Raw genomic sequence first — 16,745 nt, forward strand, 5'->3', positions numbered from 1 at the left:
ATGCATCTGGTGCCCGTGTTGGGCCAAGTTTAACACATGGACCTGTTAGCAATATTAATGACTGTCCTCACAAGGACCCAGCCAAATGTCATTTATATTCAGCAGTCTTCCAACTCACTCTGTGTGGCCAGGCTGAGTGGGAGGAGTAAGCAATGTGCTTTTAATAGAAATGGCATCTATTCTTTGAGGGAACCATGAGGAGCTCAGCTCACATCCATCAATTTGGTGTTTATTATTGTTTTTAGTCAATCAACTGTTAAAGGGTTATGGTTTTTGTACTGTGTGCCCATCCTTGGCCTAGGCACTTTGTGGAGTGGCACAGTTCTTCTCGAACTGTTTCCCCCGGAATATTGATTTACAAGCATTCATTCACTTCCCTCATTGTTATCAAAGAGTGACCATGTGTTAGGTATTGGTGATAACTGAAGAAATGAGAGAGAACAATGCAGCCTGAGACAGTCATAGAACATTTCACAGCAGGGAGGGATTTGGCATTGATTAAAGGATGGGACAGATTGGGATAGCTAATGTCTTTCCTGCTTTGGCCCTTTTAATTTAACCCAGCCCGTCAATACAAACCATCGGAGAGATAATGCAAACAGCTTCTTTAGGGACCCATTTTCTCTCTCAGTACTTTTCAGGCTACCTACTAACTGTTGTTGGAGCTGCAATTTGAGTGTGAGAATGTCTATTTCTCAAACCTAAGTTAACGTTTGGAGGCTGTTGGGTAAATAATGTGCTCTGGTTCTATTTCTGGGCATATGGTAGACATAAACTTTCTTCCCCTTTTGAAATTATGTGTGGTCATGTGACTAACTTTGGCAAATGAAATTGAAATGGAAGTGAACTGTGTTGCTTACAGATGGAAGCTTGAGAGCCAGTGTGTGACTCCCAACAGCCCTTTCTTCTAACATGTCATACAAGCGCATGCAGGGATGGAACCCCATTAATATTGGAGCTCCTGGTGGAACCGTACTGATGTTTATTGTGAAGGAAAAGGGCATGCTTGATGTGTTAAATCACAGAGATTTGGGGGCTGTTTGTTACCGAGGCATAACCTGGCCCAACCTGCCTGAACTGAAAGCATAAGACAAATACCAGTTATAATAGAGGACCAGTGTAGTCATGAGCAAAACAGATGGCTGCCTACCTCTGAGGACAAGGGAGTCTTAGAATTCCTCCAACATAAAAAAAAATTATCTCACATACCTGCAGTCACAAAGAACCTGTAATTCTCACTTCCTGTATCTTCTCCAAATTATGGCAACATACTTCCTGTCAGAATGCAAATGTGATCCTCTACAGCTGCTATTTAGGCAGCCTCACAGACTAAGTTTCCAGCTGTGTTTCTTTCTAGCTCAGTGGTTCTCATTCTCTGTGTTTGCATGGCCCTGTTGTCTAATGCTTCATCCAGACACAATGTGATTCACCTTTTTCCCTCCCTCAATTTTTAATGGGAAGAAGTTTATGAGAGTGATTTTCTTAATTAAAAAAGATCTTTTGTGCATTGTATTTAAACCTGTTACCTGGTACTGCTTATTGCTAGTAAAGTGTAGTCCTAAATACCATATATAATCATTTCAGTTACAAGTATTTGAATCTGACATTCTTCACAGTATCATAGAAAGAACAAGATGGTGTTTAGGTATTCTATGCCTTTAATCAGCTCAAGAAACATTGAATTATTACTCATTTCTGTCTCCTGGTTCAAGGATTCACAAACCTAGCTGTACACATCCTCTGGAAAAATATGTGATACATTAAAAATGAAGGGTTCCAGGAGAAAAGAAAAACTCCCCAGGGAATTAAAGCACAAGCAGCTCAGAGCAAGCTCACAGACAGGACTTGGAGACTGAGAGCTTTAAAGTGTTCAACTTCAGTGCTGTGCACTTGCAAGAGAGACAGGGCATGGGAATGGAATTTGCATTCTGTAGTTAAAGCAGAGTTCTGGCCCTGGGCAGAGAGCAGAAGAGTGTGGTACAAGGGAAAGGGCACTTGACATGGTATCAGGAGAGAAGGGACAACCTGTGTCTGCAGAGCTTCACTATCAGGATGGAGGACTGAGGCTGACTATAAACACATAACTTCACAATTTGTTGCAGGACATTCTTTTTTTTTTTAGTAAGATAAAGGCATAAATCAATAAATAACTTCCCACCTGCTTCAGGGAATTTCTGCAAATTGATTTTTCCATACAAATGGCTTGCTTACTGGCTTGCCTATCCAACCTAGTCTATTCCTCAGACTCACTTCAAGACCCCACTGGATTGTGCTACCAGTCCTAAACCATGACCTTATGAACCAAGCCCAATGACAATTGATTTCCTGCACTGAAAGATCTGCCTTAAGTCACTTGAGCTCAGACCCCAAAATTCTCTATTCTCCCGATCTCCTCCTTATAGGATACTACTATGGTTCTGTTGAGATAATATTTCCATTTCTTGCATTAAGTAAGAGTTGGTGAAATACAGTAGATTAGGATCATACATTCATCTAAGTCATATGTCACCTTCTCCTTCTTTAGAAATGTAAAAGCCGTCCCTTTGACTATTTGCCAAAAAATTGCAAAATCTAAATAGCAAATTTATTTTCTCTCACCTGTTTATTTACACTTGCTAATTAACTAGTCCAGTACCAACTGCACAGGGATTCTGGTTGTGTTGATGATACATCTGAACAAATTAAAAGGAAACAAATATGCATGTTTTGGCCAAGGAGTCCAAGTTTCAAAGCCAGTCTGCATTGCATCTTTTCCCAAGGGAAATTCAAACAGCTCTGTAAAGAGAAGGATAGCTAGTGCAAATGGAAATTCTATAGTCTCATATGCTGGTGCTCCCTGCTTAAATTATCATTTCCAGTTTCATTATTGTCAAAGAAGTAGATATTTTTGCCGTTGATGATGATCCTATCCTCACAAAATACAAAGATGGGTTTGGGGTATTTGGACTTTTCTTTATGAAAGCTCTGGCTGTAACACAATTTTGTTTGCAAACGAAGACTGCTTTTTGGGTTTTATCCATTCTAAAATTAATTAGGCCTTTTTATAATTGTAGCTGGCAAATCTCACACTCCAACAGACGGCAAGGCCACATTTCTGCTAACTCCCTCATTGCAATGGTTTCTGCAAATCAGATCCATCTCTAACAAACCAGACACCAATTTTAGAATTTTGCTGTCTAAACACAAACAGAGGAAAGAAATATCCCTTCCCACCCATCAACAAACACCCAGCACTTACTGAGCATCTACCATGGGCAGGAGATTCATTTCACGAATGCTCACAATAGCCCTATGAATTGAGTACTGTGATTAGGCTCATTTTAAGAGGAGAAAACAGAAGCAGAGAGAGCTTAAGTGAATTTCCCTGTGGCAGTCACTATAGGATGTGGGGACCCTGGGATGAGATCTTTACCCACTGTCCCCACAACCTGTGCACCTAACCACATTCTCCACGGTGGCCTCTAGTTGATGCACAACAGAATTTATCTTATTAAACAAACCTGAAATATCTGCATTTGGATTACTACACTGTTTCTGTTTTGTTTTGTTTTGTTGAGACAGAGTCTCGCTCTGTCGCCCAGGCTGGAGTGCAGTGGCACGATCTCGGCTCACTGCAACCTCTACCTCCTGGGTTCAAGTGACTCTCCTGCCTCAGCTTCCCGAGTAGCTGGGATTGCAGGCATGCACCACGATGACTGGCTGTTTTTGTATTTTAGTAGAGACAGGGTTTCACCATGTTGGCCAGGCTAGTCTTGAACTCCTGGCTTCAGGTGATCTGCCCGCCTCAGCCTCCCAGAGTGCTAAGATTACAGGTGTGAGCCACTGCACCCAGTCTTACACTGTTTTTCCTTAAGACACACAAACACACACACACACACACACACACACACACACTCTCTCTCTCTCTCTCTCTCTCTCTCTCTCTCTCTGTCTCTCAAGGGAATGGCTCTTTATTTTACATTGCATAACAAAAGAGGTAGTTTCTTCCAAATAAAGGGGTGGTCTGTCAGCAGGCAAAGGCAAATGGAAGCTTCTCCTTCTAGGAATTGACATGTATTACAGAATCCATAAACTGTTGTGACATGTGAACAAAGTTGAGCTCCACTTGCTAAGAGGGCTGCCCTCATCCTCCTGGGTCCCAAAGTCACCCAGACCAGAAACAGCATGTATTAAGTATACTGTCACTTTTTCTCTCCTCATGAGGGCTGGATGTTAGCTGGCCCTGACCAGCCCTTCTCGCAAGTCCTTTCAGGCACTCAATCAGCTGTCTGTTGCCATATCCTTGACCCTTTCCTCCCTTTCTGTACCGTTTTTCTGGGGGTCATGCATTTTATTGTTTATTTCCAAAATGGTGTGCCCAGTGGTTTTATGTACGTTTAAAATTATTTTTTCAAATAATATGATTAGTCCATTCTTTTTACTTGTATTAGATTATTTGTTCACTGGCACAATAAATGTAAAAGACAGATGAGATTAGATTAACTTTATTAGTCAGATTGTTACAAAGTCTCAAAGTCTTTGGAAGAAAACAGATTACTGTTTTTTACAACTGGAAATTTTTTCAGGTGGCTCAGATGCTCTAGAAAACAGGTAGAAATTATTTTACTTTTAATGTGTACCTCTTCAAGCTTCCTAATAAATCACTGTACTACACACTTTGGTTCTTATCCTCCCCACACACATCTATTTAATTTGCAAAATGCAAAGATGCATGTTTCATCTGTGGGTGAATGAGTCTGTTTAATTGGCAAGTTGTCATGATTTTTAGTAATTATGGTTTTTTAACTACGTGAGAAAAGACAAATGGTACATTATAGTAACATCATTTGTCATTTGGTGTAACGATGATCTCTGAATTATAAGTGCTGAGTGCATTAATGCATCTGTTATTTCTCTGTGACAAATAGGGTGATCAAAACCTCTAATAGATTGTACTCTTTTCTCTTGACAGTTTTGTTTATTCTTTTTTCTGTGTTTAGAAAATCCACTCCCACTCATCAGCCTCTACTAACACCCAAGGAAGGGATACAGAACAAGGACTGAGAACAAACCAGGCTCTCCTCTGGCAAGCAAACCAAAGTAAAACTGCGGTCATTACTGGTGCATAGGGTGCCCTTGCAGGAAACTTGAGGAGGAAAATTGAATAATTGAAGCCACCATTTACTTAGCATCAACTCTTTGCCAGGTATGCATTATTATCCTTGTCATCTCCAGGGAAAAGAAGGCTGGGGGTGGGAGGTCATGGGATGGATTTCAAACAAGGTTGTTCAGCAAAGACACAAACCTTGCTTGCAGCCTACAGACTTACACATTTTCGTTTGGGTTGACTCTGCCATTTGAGCCAACAGAAAAACTGTGTGTGTGTGTGTGTGTGTGTTTGTGGGTGTGTGTGTGTGTGTGTGTGTAACTATGCCTTAACAGTATATTTCATTAAAATATCAACATAAGGACTATAATACCAAAAACAAAAGTCAAAAAGGTTTTATGTTGGGGGAAGACTTTGGGAGAGAGAGAAGATGGGAGGACAATGGCAGGCACTTAAATTAATTTGCTACATCTTCTATTAATACAAGGAAAGGAAGAGAAGGAAAGAGAGTGAGTGACTAAAAGGATGTTATTATGCTTAGTGAAATAAAATATATTTAAATAGAATATTATATTCATGTCACATGTTTATTTCGTTTCTGCTGAGTCTCCTTTTCCCCACTGTCTGTCAGAACTTGGTTGGGATCCCACTTTTGTGGAGTTCCCCTTTCTCCCCTTCACTGGGGTAAGCTGTGGGGAGGCTGAGGGACTTGGACAAGTCACAGAGCATGAGCTCACCTTACAGTGATGAGATGATTCCATTCAGCGTAATTAGCTCTATGTGAAAATAAGATCAAAATACCCCTCTGTGAATGCATTCTTAGAAAACCTCATACACAATTAATTTCCAAAAAGGACAGATTAAAAAAAAATTACAAAAGAAGAAAGCCACATCAACATCTTAATGCAAGTAAGAATATGTTTATAGATCATTAACTGCTCAAGGGTGTGAAAAGAGGGAAATTAAAGCTAAGTGTTAGGAACCACTCTCTATTGAAGCTCATTCAGCAACGAGGATAAAATATTCTGAAATTATAATGAAACTCAACAAGAAAAGTTAATTTTATAATCAAAGGACAATTTTCCAACCATGCTTTACTAGGAAATAGGTTTTGCATAGTACAGCACCCTTTTATTAAAAACAAAAGTCAGCGGGTGACTATGATTCATTGTGCTATGACATCCTTCTTTTTAGAATTTGTAAGCATAGTTAATCTTATCCCCATTAACAATAAGGTTGTGATTTAAAATACTATGTTGGCTAAATGCGATGGGGTATTCTGGATTTGATCCTGAAACACATAAAGGGCCTTAGTGAAAAACTCGATGAAATCTGAATAAAGTCTGTAGTAATATGCCAATGTCAGTTTCTTAGTTTTGATGACTGTACTGTAGGGATGGAAAGGTGTGGTCCCTTTCCTCACCCATCATAAGGTCACAGCAGACACTCCTATAACAAAAGATGGGTTAACAAGAAAAGCATGCAAATTTATTTAATCAAAGTTTTATGTGACACGGGAGCCTTCAGAAATGAAGACCCAAAGACTCAGGGGAAATGTGCATTTTTATTCTGAGGTTTGATGAAAAACAGGCAGTCATGTAGAAATGTGACTGGGCCAAAGAGTGTGATCTAAAGGTGACAGCCTGAGGGGGAGTCTGGCAAGGCCTGTCTGTTTGGATTCTTCCTGGTCTCTGTGTGACCTTCCTTTCCTATGGGCATAAGACAGGACACCTGTCACATGAGGGTCTTCGAGAGAGAGGGAGAGGGTCAGGGAGTGAACTTTCTAAGTTTTATGGCTGAATTTGGGGAAGAGTTCAAGTTTCTATGACCTGGCTTAGGAGAGAAGAATTCTGATTTCTGTGAAACTCTTCAGGAGAAGGAACAGGGGTGGGAGTCAGGAGAAAAGGAAAAGGTCAGAAAGGGTTTGCTTCTGAGGCTCTTCCAGTCTCCTTTAGCTCAAAGTACTCTGCATGCCAGAGGATGATGCTTTGAGATATCATGTTCTGAGCCCCCACAGTCCATGGCAGTGAGAGCCACAGCACTAGTGAGAACTGGGTGAAGGGCATAGGGGAACTCTCGGTATATCTTTGTATATTTTCCATAAACCCAAAATTATTCCAAAATTAAAAGTTTATTAAATAATTCTATTATGAGGACGAGGGCTTAGGTTAAATGTCTAATCAATTACTTTGTACTCAAAAACTTTCTTTATGTCAGTGTTTGTTTTTAAAGGTCTTAAAACTTCTGGGATTTCATTCTTACCTTGTAACTATACTTGATTTTTTGTTTTTTGTTTTTTTTTTTTTTGAGATGGAGTCTTGCTCTATCACCCAGGCTGGAGTGCAGTGGCGTGATCTCGGCTCACTGCAACCTCCGCCTCCTGGGTTCAAGCGATTCTCTGCCTCAGCCTCCCTAGTAGCTGGGACAACAAGTGCGTGCCACCAAGCCTGGCTAATTTTTTCTATTTTTAGTAGAGACGAGGTTTCCCCATGTTAGCCAGGATGGTCTCAATCTCCTGACCTCGTGAATTTTATAAGTGATGATTAAATATCTTATCTTTTACTTTTTTTTTCAGTTCTCTTTGCTTATTGCTGCCAACCTAGTTGGGCAGGAGCATAGCCTGACCTCATTCAGTTTTCCCTTGCAGCAGCTGTTCCCTTGGGCTAGTACCGGTTCTTAAATTTGTCCTAGTGGTTTTCCTTCCCAAAGTAGATCGTCACGTATATGTACATTATCTCCTCTGGGAAGTCTCCCCAACAACAAACCTCTTCCCCATTCCTTACTATTCTATTCTTTCCTGACTGTCCACTGTCTCTTCTCTGTGTATGCGCCATTTATGCTGAGCCCGGGGCCTAGCACACAATTGCATCTTCACAAATGTCTGTTCACAGATTTGACTGTGGGGCATAACCTTCTTAAGGGATGGCAAATCCTGGCCCAGCTGCTAAGATGTACGTATGCTTTGCACAAAAGTGGAGCCCCACTATATTTTCAATTCATTGAGGTTTTAGTTAGTGGGTTCTGGGGCTTAATTGAATAATGTGTTATATTGCTTTCCAATTTAATGCAATGTGACTTGTTTTTAATGCAGTTTTAGATTGAATTTTGTCCACTCATTTTTTGAGAAGCGTCCATTTCTCCCAAGGTCCCAACACCTAGTGATTTTCAGTTTTGCTAAGGTGTCAGTGTAGATATCAATACATGGATTTATTATTCAGAAAATGTTTTTATGTATGTTGAAACAGTGAATGAAGATGGGATACAATGACTTTATTTCTTTATTTTTTATTCCAGCAATAATACTTGAATTACCTAATATTTTATAATTTATTTATTCAATTGATAATATTTATTATACACCTACTTTGTTCTAGGCACTTTACTGGGGGTAAAGCAGTGACAATGGACGGACCAGGACTCTCCTGGCTGACCATACATTCTAGTGTGTGTGTGTGTGTGTGTGTGTGTGTGTGTGTGTTGAGGGGAGGAGCATGCAAGTAATACATAAACAAAAGAAAAAAGCCAGGTGACATAAAAGACATGATGAGCCTGTGGTAGGGCTACTGATGTGAGAATGGTTGAGGATGATTCTTTAGGAAATACTATTTAAGCTCAGTGTTGAAGGAATCAAAAGAGCAGAGCTCTGAGGAGCAAGGGGCCGATGTTCCAAGCAGACAGCGCAACAGTTGTGAAGGCCCTGGGATGCGAATACGTTTGAGCAGGGCTTAAGGGTCAGAACGGAAGTCCAAGTGGCTGTAATTAAGTGACCATAGGAGAGACAGGTGCAGACAAAGATTGGAGCAGTGGGAAGGGCTGCTTGGCTTTGTTAGCTTGGGCTATGTAAGCAGAAGTTCTTTTCTGATGGATTCTGTGGAGGTTACAAAGAAAAGCAAAATATATTTCTTTTTCCCAAGAGGGTAGTTGGATTAGTAGACTACACAAGTAACTACCATATATACAGTGTTTGAGAGCAGTCCTTAGATATATCAAGAGTGGTGTAGGAGAAGAGGGAAGGAATCCTCAAGATTAAGGGGCAATCAGGCACACTTCATTTGGCTTTGACAGTGGGATTTGATCCTATTATGCCTGCAATGTGTCAGACATTGTCAAACATTCAATGTATAAAGAAGAGTAAGACATGGTCCTTGCCATGTTATTCTCCATGAACTGCTGGGTGATATAGGAAGACAAAGATGATGCAGTGTGGTGCATGAACCCACAGCAATGTGCATGGAAGTAATGTGGCCAGATGTGTTTATGTGTCAAGCAGCATGCACATGATTTCACCCCCATGGGGAGAGGAAGCCAAGGATCTGGTAGAATATTCAGGTGGAGGAAGGGTTTGAGGAATGTCCAGAAGTGAGAAAATGCTGAGCAGTCGTGGAAGATTAGATGGCTAAGATGGCAGGGTCACACTCGTGAATTGCTCATGCTGATAGCATTTGTACAGTAAAATCAGACTTCCTGTATTGCATTTTATGAATTTGCATACCTGCCTTTTCATTATTAGTTGTGCTTTGCACGTGGTGGGCAATTGGTATGGTTTTGTTGAACTGATAAGTAAGACGACATAGGAACTTCACCATCTGCCTCACACTTTCAATGGTTTGTAATTGCCACACTGCCATCTGAGTGATTTTTCAATACTTCCCCTCACTAATTAGTTTTGCAGAGCATTGCCAGGTGGCCTGTTAACTTTCTCAGGACTCTTGAGGGTATCTGAAAAACCAGCAATCCTACAACAAAGAATTTGACAGAATGCCATAAAACACGTTTCAGACATTGTATGGGTAGCCCACATAAAAAGATTACAAACCTTTGGGCAAAATGGATCATCTCAGCCTTGTTGATGTCCCCTGTCTTTTAGGTTTGGACCCCCGGGTTTTCTGGCGCTCACTGGGAGTGCTGGGAAGTACTGTGTCTGTGAATCAGTTAGGAACATTCTCTCACTTCTACTTCTAAAGGGCTCTTCTCTGCTGGTTCCAGTTAGATCCCTTGGTCGCTTGGTGAGCTTCACATCCCGCAGCAAATTCTGTCTGCTCTGCATACTGCATACAGTGACTTGCGCAACACTAAATTGCTCTCAAATGGCCCTTGAAGGGTTGAGAAACTCGGCAATTTTCTTTGGGAGTTAGTGTCTTGTCTCTCATCCTGCCTTTCTCTTATTTCTTTGTGTCTTCTTTAGAGATTTATCATCACTGGGCATATATATCCCTATGGACATGGGATTTTCCAGAGAGCCTGGATAGCTATAAGAAAATACATTTCTAGATTCTTAACTTCCATCTGTATTTGTCCCTAAGATTATTCTGCTCAAGAATCCCTCTGTCAGTTCTTCTTCTCCATTCCCCTTTGTTAATTGCTCTTTTTCTACTCTGCAGGAAACAGGGGGAAAAGACAGGCACTGCTGTCAGCTATCTGGACATTACTCCGACCCAGTGTGTAAAACCTCTTGGGCACTCAACAAAAGGACAGCTCAAGAATGTTTCCTTCCTGAGGACAAAGGCTTTGTTTCTGTGAGGAAGCATGTCCAGGCAAGGCACCATGCCAGAGCAAGGTGGTTAACATCTCAGAATTCTCACTCAGCAGCGAGGAGCTCATAGAAGGCATATGTAGCACCAAGTTGATTGACTCTAAAAATGAAGTCAGACGTTTTCTCTCAGAAATTTAATCTCTTTGGCTGATAGGTTTGATTGAAGACGGAGTTTTCCACTAATTGAATGAACAAACTCTGCTGATTTCAATCAAAATATATTTAAAGTATTATAAAACGTAATACACGGGAAACCATATCTTTTGCAGTTATTAGAATTATGATAAAAATTTCAGATGTCAACCTAAAAACTCATAAAGACCCCACTGGTTTCACAATTTTTCCGTGGGGTAAATGAACCAAACAGTTCTCGCTGTTCGGTCTCCAGTCCCCACTTGTCCATGTTCTCTCTTTTTAGATTTCCTCTTTCAGTCCTAGCAGCGGTTCCTCAAAGCTTGTACATGAGATAGAAATAATATTATGTTTAGAAAAGATTTGAGTACTTGGAATATAACAGTGGACTTTTTCATGTGAAATATGATACATTTATATGTTCTTTACACAAAGGAATAAAGTTGATTCCAAGGCTCTTTTTCATATCCTGATGTGATCTACTTTTGCAAATATTATACTTAAGGTATTCAGTTTGCATTTTTGAGGAATCAAAGCCTTAGGGACTTAAGTGGCTGCACAATCTAGTAGATTATTAATGAGCTTACAGCTAAGTAGAAAGATAATTAAGAACTTATTCAGAGAAAGACCTAATTCAGGGCTGCAGTCTAGGAGATGGGGGCACATATTCAGCCCCTAAGTCATGAACAGGGGGCTCCTTGGCAACAAGTTCCTTCTGGATGAAAGCAAATCAGAGTCAAGTCAGTTGTCAGAAATATTCTAGCCTAAAGGGAAAGTTATTTTAAAAGTATGTCTTATTTATTACCTAAGTGTCAAAGGAAAGTTGTGGCATAACCTGGGGATTAATTCAGTCATACGCTTGAGATGAAACATAGCCCCCAGGAATATTTCCGTGTGCTGAGATCCATCAAAGCCTTGGCACTAATGGGTACACCTTCCCCTCTGGTCAGCAACATGACAAATAAACTCTTGATATCAGAAGACTTGCTGAGATAGGACAGGCATGGTATAATTACATATTTTTTCTTTCTTTGAACTTTGGAACTAGAAGTGCATAAAGGAAAGTTATCTTAAGTGAAAAAAGTAGCTTGCCAAGCAGGACAGAGACAAGTGAATAGCATATGAGTGGACAATACCTTTGCCCAGCTGGAAGTCTTTGTGGCATGATGCAAAATGGGACTGCTGAGGATTTTGCAATGTGCTCAGAGAAGCAAAGATGCAAGAAAAGGCCTGAGAAGTGAAGAAGAGATTTACAAAGAGAGAGACAGAGGGAGAGAGAAAGAGGGTGGTTGATTTAGAATGACAAAAAATATTAGTACAAATCTGTCTAGGGGAGGAATGCAAATGTGACTGAAAAATATGAAGAGGTTTAGACATTAGAAGACCATACAGATTTTGCTAAAGCAGGAGGTAAGCTATTTGAAATAGAGTGGTAGAACAGAGTCACCATGAGATACAGAATAGCCCTGGGGTGACAGTGTCACTCAGTGCAGGGGTCAGCAAACTACACGGTCATGGGTCGTTCTGCCTGACTGCCTATTTTTGAATGGTCCAGGAGCTAGAAATATTTTTTACATTTTTAGAATGGCTAAGAAATATCAAAAGAAAAATATTCCATGACATGTAAAATAATATACATTTCAAATTTCAGAGCCCATAAGTAAAGTTTAACCTGGAACACAGTCCTGTTTGTGTGTGCATAACCTATAACTGCTGTAAGTGCAGTGTTGAGTAGTTATAATGGGGCCATAGGACGTGTGAAACCTAAAATATTTATTATAGGAAAAAATTTCCAACTCCTTGTCTGGAAACATTATGTTAAGCTTTCGGCCAGATATATATTTTGATTCTTTTACTTTTCCTCTATCACCTGGATTAGCTAGACTCCCTTGGTTTTGGTTTTATCATCTGTAAACTGGACAATAGATAAGTAGTATATTTTGGTGAATCTATGGTGATGACTGAAAACAGTAAAAATGTATGCATTAACTTGGCAGTAATTGTTAAAAGTTACCATTAGACACAAACCACTTATCACCTTCTTACCTAAATTTAATTATTTTCCTTTTCTATGGATTCCAACAGCTGTCCTTTTCTCCAGGAATTATAAATTATTGAAAAGTCCATACCTCTTATATAATAAACATCTCCTTCTGAAGTTAACACATCACATTGACTTAAAAATTATTTCAAAAAACAAAAAGCATCAAAAGAAAATTTAAAAAAATTTAAAAAGCTCTCTTCTCTATCTAAACATAAGAATAAATTACTTTTTCTTCCTCTTTACTGCCAATCTTCTATATTTGTAATCTCTATTTTTTTACTGTCTATTTTCTCTTCATTTTTATCTATCTTGTGAAGTCCTAATTGGTAGGTCAACATTGACTCCCAAATCACTAAATCTTATGGACAGTGCTTAGTCTTCATCAATCTTGACATCTTACAAGCAGTTGGTCTTGTTGACCATTCCTTCATATGAATCCTCTGCGCTTGGACCAACTCTGCCCTGCCTTGTTTTTCACTGACATCTCTTCTCCCTCTCTTACTGGCCATTAAATATTGTACATCCTAAAGACTCCTCCCATCCTCCCCTCTTCCCTGTCAGTAACACTTATAAATTTGGCCATATACATAAAACACAGACCTCATACACCAAACCTTTTTTCCATTGACTGCCTCCTTGACATCTCTTCTATGTCTTCAAGCTCTTTTTTTTTTTTTTTTAAATAAAAATCCTTTTATTTCAAAATCCACAGATACGTATTTACAACATAGTATTCATCAACTAATAAATGTCCTTTTTACCTTTCATTATTCTTTAGATTTTATTACAGTATCCTGATTAGTGTTTTTTTTTTATTATTATTATACTTTAGGTTTTAGGGTACATGTGCACAATGTGCAGGTTTGTTACATATGTATCCATGTGCCATGTTGATTTCCTGCACCCATTAGCTCGTCATTTAGCATTAGGTATATCTCCTAATGCTGTCCCCGCCCCCCCCACCCCCCACCCCACAACAGTACCCGGAATGTGATGTTCCCCTTCCTGTGTCCATGAGTTCTCATTGTTCAATTCCCACCTATGAGTGAGAACATGTGGTGTTTGGTTTTTTGTCCTTGCGATAGTTTACTGAGAATGATGTTTTCCAGTTTCATCCATGTCCCTACAAAGGACACGAACTCATCATTTTTTATGGCTGCATAGTATTCCATGGTGTATATGTGCCACATTTTCTTAATCCAGTCTATTGTTGTTGGACATTTGGGTTGGTTCCAAGTCTTTGCTATTGTGAATAGTGCCGCAATGAACATACGTGTGTATGTGTCTTTATAGCAGCATGATTTATACTCCTTTGGGTATATACCCAGTAATGGGATGGCTGGGTCAAATGGAATTTCTAGTTCTAGATCCCTGAGGAATCGCCACACTGACTTCCACAATGGTTGAACTAGTTTACAGTCCCACCAACAGTGTAAAAGTGTTCCTATTTCTCCACATCCTCTCCAGCACCTGTTGTTTCCTGATTTTTTAATGATGGCCATTCTAACTGGTGTGAGATGGTATCTCACTGTGGTTTTGATTTGCATTTCTCTGATGGCCAGTGATGATGAGCATTTTTTCATGTGTTTTTTGGCTGCATAAATGTCTTCTTTTGAGAAGTGTCTGTTCATGTCCTTTGCCCACTTTTTGATGGGGTTGTTTGTTTTTTTCTTGTAAATTTGTTTGAGTTCATTGTAGATTCTGGATATTAGCCCTTTGTCAGATGAGTAGGTTGCAAAAATTTTCTCCCATTCTGTAGGTTGCCTGTTCACTCTGATGGTAGTTTCAAACTCTTTTAAACTCAACCTCACTTGAACAGCACAAGATGAAAACAATTTACAAGTATGAAGCTCCTAAAATGTGAGTCTGTGTCATTTGTGTTTGAGGACAAAAGAACCAGGGCCAGCATGGTGTTTTAGAGTGAAAACGATGTTGTCATTTAGGCTTCTGGGCACATATCGATGGCTCTATCTTTCTGATTTCATGTAGCCTGTCAGATGTACTACACTATTTGTAACAGTGTTGTCCCATTCTCTGGTCAAGGGTTGTGCAGCAAATAATTTGATGCATGAGAAAAAGTTTAGGAAAGTCAAGAGTGTTTAATCACATGAAGAAATGATTGAGGGAGGCAATATTTAAGATGCTGGAGAAGAGGAGAGCATTTTCTTTAAGGCATAAATACTCAGCCATCACTCTCCTTATTCCTCTGGTCCTGTGGTCTAGATGTACACTTTGTTTCCTTGAAAATAAATTTTCTCTTAGGACTTTAATCTGTAGAAAATTTGTTGTTAACTTAAATAAGAACTGACTCATTTCCTAAGGTTTTGTAATCTGATTCAAATGTGGTAGATAGAAGATTTGTCTTGTGAAGAACATATCAGGATACACTAATATGGATTTGGACTGGAAACTCTTTTTGTAATTATCAAAAGAACTGACTAACAATTATGCATCCATGGAGCATGGGTGATCTAGAAGCTGGATACAGAAATGTCACTGTAAACCTGGAATAAAGATACTTTTTTCCACATTTAGAGAAACTTTGCTCCTGAATGACTACTGGGTAAATAATGAAAGTAAGACAGAAATAAGCAAGTTCTTTGAAACCAGTGAGAACAAAGACACAAAGTACCAGAATCTCTAGGACACAGCTAAAGCAGTGTTTAGAGGGAAATTTATAGCACTAAATGCCCACAGGAGAAAGCAGGAAAGATCTAAAATCGACACCCTAACATCACAATTAAAATAACTGGAGAAGCAAGAGTAAGCAAATTCAAAAGGTAGCAGAAGACAAGAAATAACTAATTTCTTGTTATTTCTGTTAGAGCAGAACTGAAAGAGATAGAGACACAAAAAAACCCTTCAAAAAATCAATGAATCCAGGAGCTCGGTTTTTGAAAAGATTAACAAAATAGATAGACCGCTAGCCAGATTAATAAAGAAGAAAAGAGAGAAGAATCAAATAGACACAACTTTTCTTGACTCTTAATTTTATTCTATTGATCTACATGCCCACCCTGTTACAAGTACCACACCATCTTGATTATTGTTGCATTGTAATAAGGTTGTTTTAGTTATTGTGGGCCCCTTGCAATTCCATATAAATTTTAGAATCAAATTATCAATTTCTACAAAGAAGACAGCTAGGATTCTGATAGGGATTGCATCAAGTTTGTAGATAAATTTGGAGACTATTGTTATCCTAACAATAATAAGCCTTCTCATACATGAACATGAGCTGTTTTTTCACTTATTTAGACATTTAAAAAAATTTTTAACATTATTTGTAGTTTTCAGTGTACATGTCTTGCATATTTTTCTTAAATTTATTCCTAATTATTTTTTGATGCTGTTGGAAATGAAGTTACTTTCTTAATTTTTGGATTGTTCATTGCAAGTGTATAGAAATCCTGCTGATTTGTGTGCACTGATGTGTCCTGCAGCCTTGACGAACTCACTTATTAGTTCTAATCGTTTTTTAGTGGATCACTTAGGATTTTCTATATACATTAACATGTGCTGTAGAGATAGTTTTGCATCGTTTTTCGCAATCTAGATGCTTTTTAATTCTCTTTCTTTCCCAACTGCTGACTAGTACCTCACATACAATGTTGAATAGAAAAGCCAAGAGCAGACATTCTTGATTTGTTTGTGACTTTATGAGGAAAGCATCCAGATTTTCACTATTAAGTGTGAGGTCTCTTATGGGTTTTTCACAGGTGACTTTCACAAGGTAAGAAAGTTTCCTTCTATTTCTAGTTTGCTTAGTGTTTTATCATGAAGGTGTGTTATGTTTCATCAATACGCTTTCTGTAGCTGTTTAGACGATATCATGCTTTTGGTTTCTTATTTTGTTTACATGATTTTTCAGATGTTAAATTTCCCTTGCATCTTTGGGATAGATCTCACTTGGTTATAATGTATTATTCTGTTTCTATGTTGCTAGATAT

General features: G+C 39.0%; 1 long non-coding RNA gene across 1 annotated transcript in view; it reads left to right on the forward strand.

The window, feature by feature from the left end:
* LOC131382442 (uncharacterized) overlaps positions 1-10,816 on the forward strand; it is a 71,774-nt gene extending 60,958 nt beyond the window's left edge. Inside the window, exons 4-5 of the long non-coding RNA XR_009211941.1 lie at positions 4,980-5,185; positions 10,468-10,816. This is a non-coding gene — a long non-coding RNA (uncharacterized LOC131382442). The remainder of the gene's footprint in view (positions 1-4,979; positions 5,186-10,467) is intronic.
* The last annotated feature ends 5,929 nt before the right edge of the window (positions 10,817-16,745 follow it).

The sequence above is a fragment of the Hylobates moloch genome, unplaced genomic scaffold (genome assembly GCF_009828535.3).
Source record: "Hylobates moloch isolate HMO894 unplaced genomic scaffold, HMol_V3 SCAFFOLD_24, whole genome shotgun sequence".
Lineage (NCBI taxonomy): Eukaryota > Metazoa > Chordata > Mammalia > Primates > Hylobatidae > Hylobates > Hylobates moloch.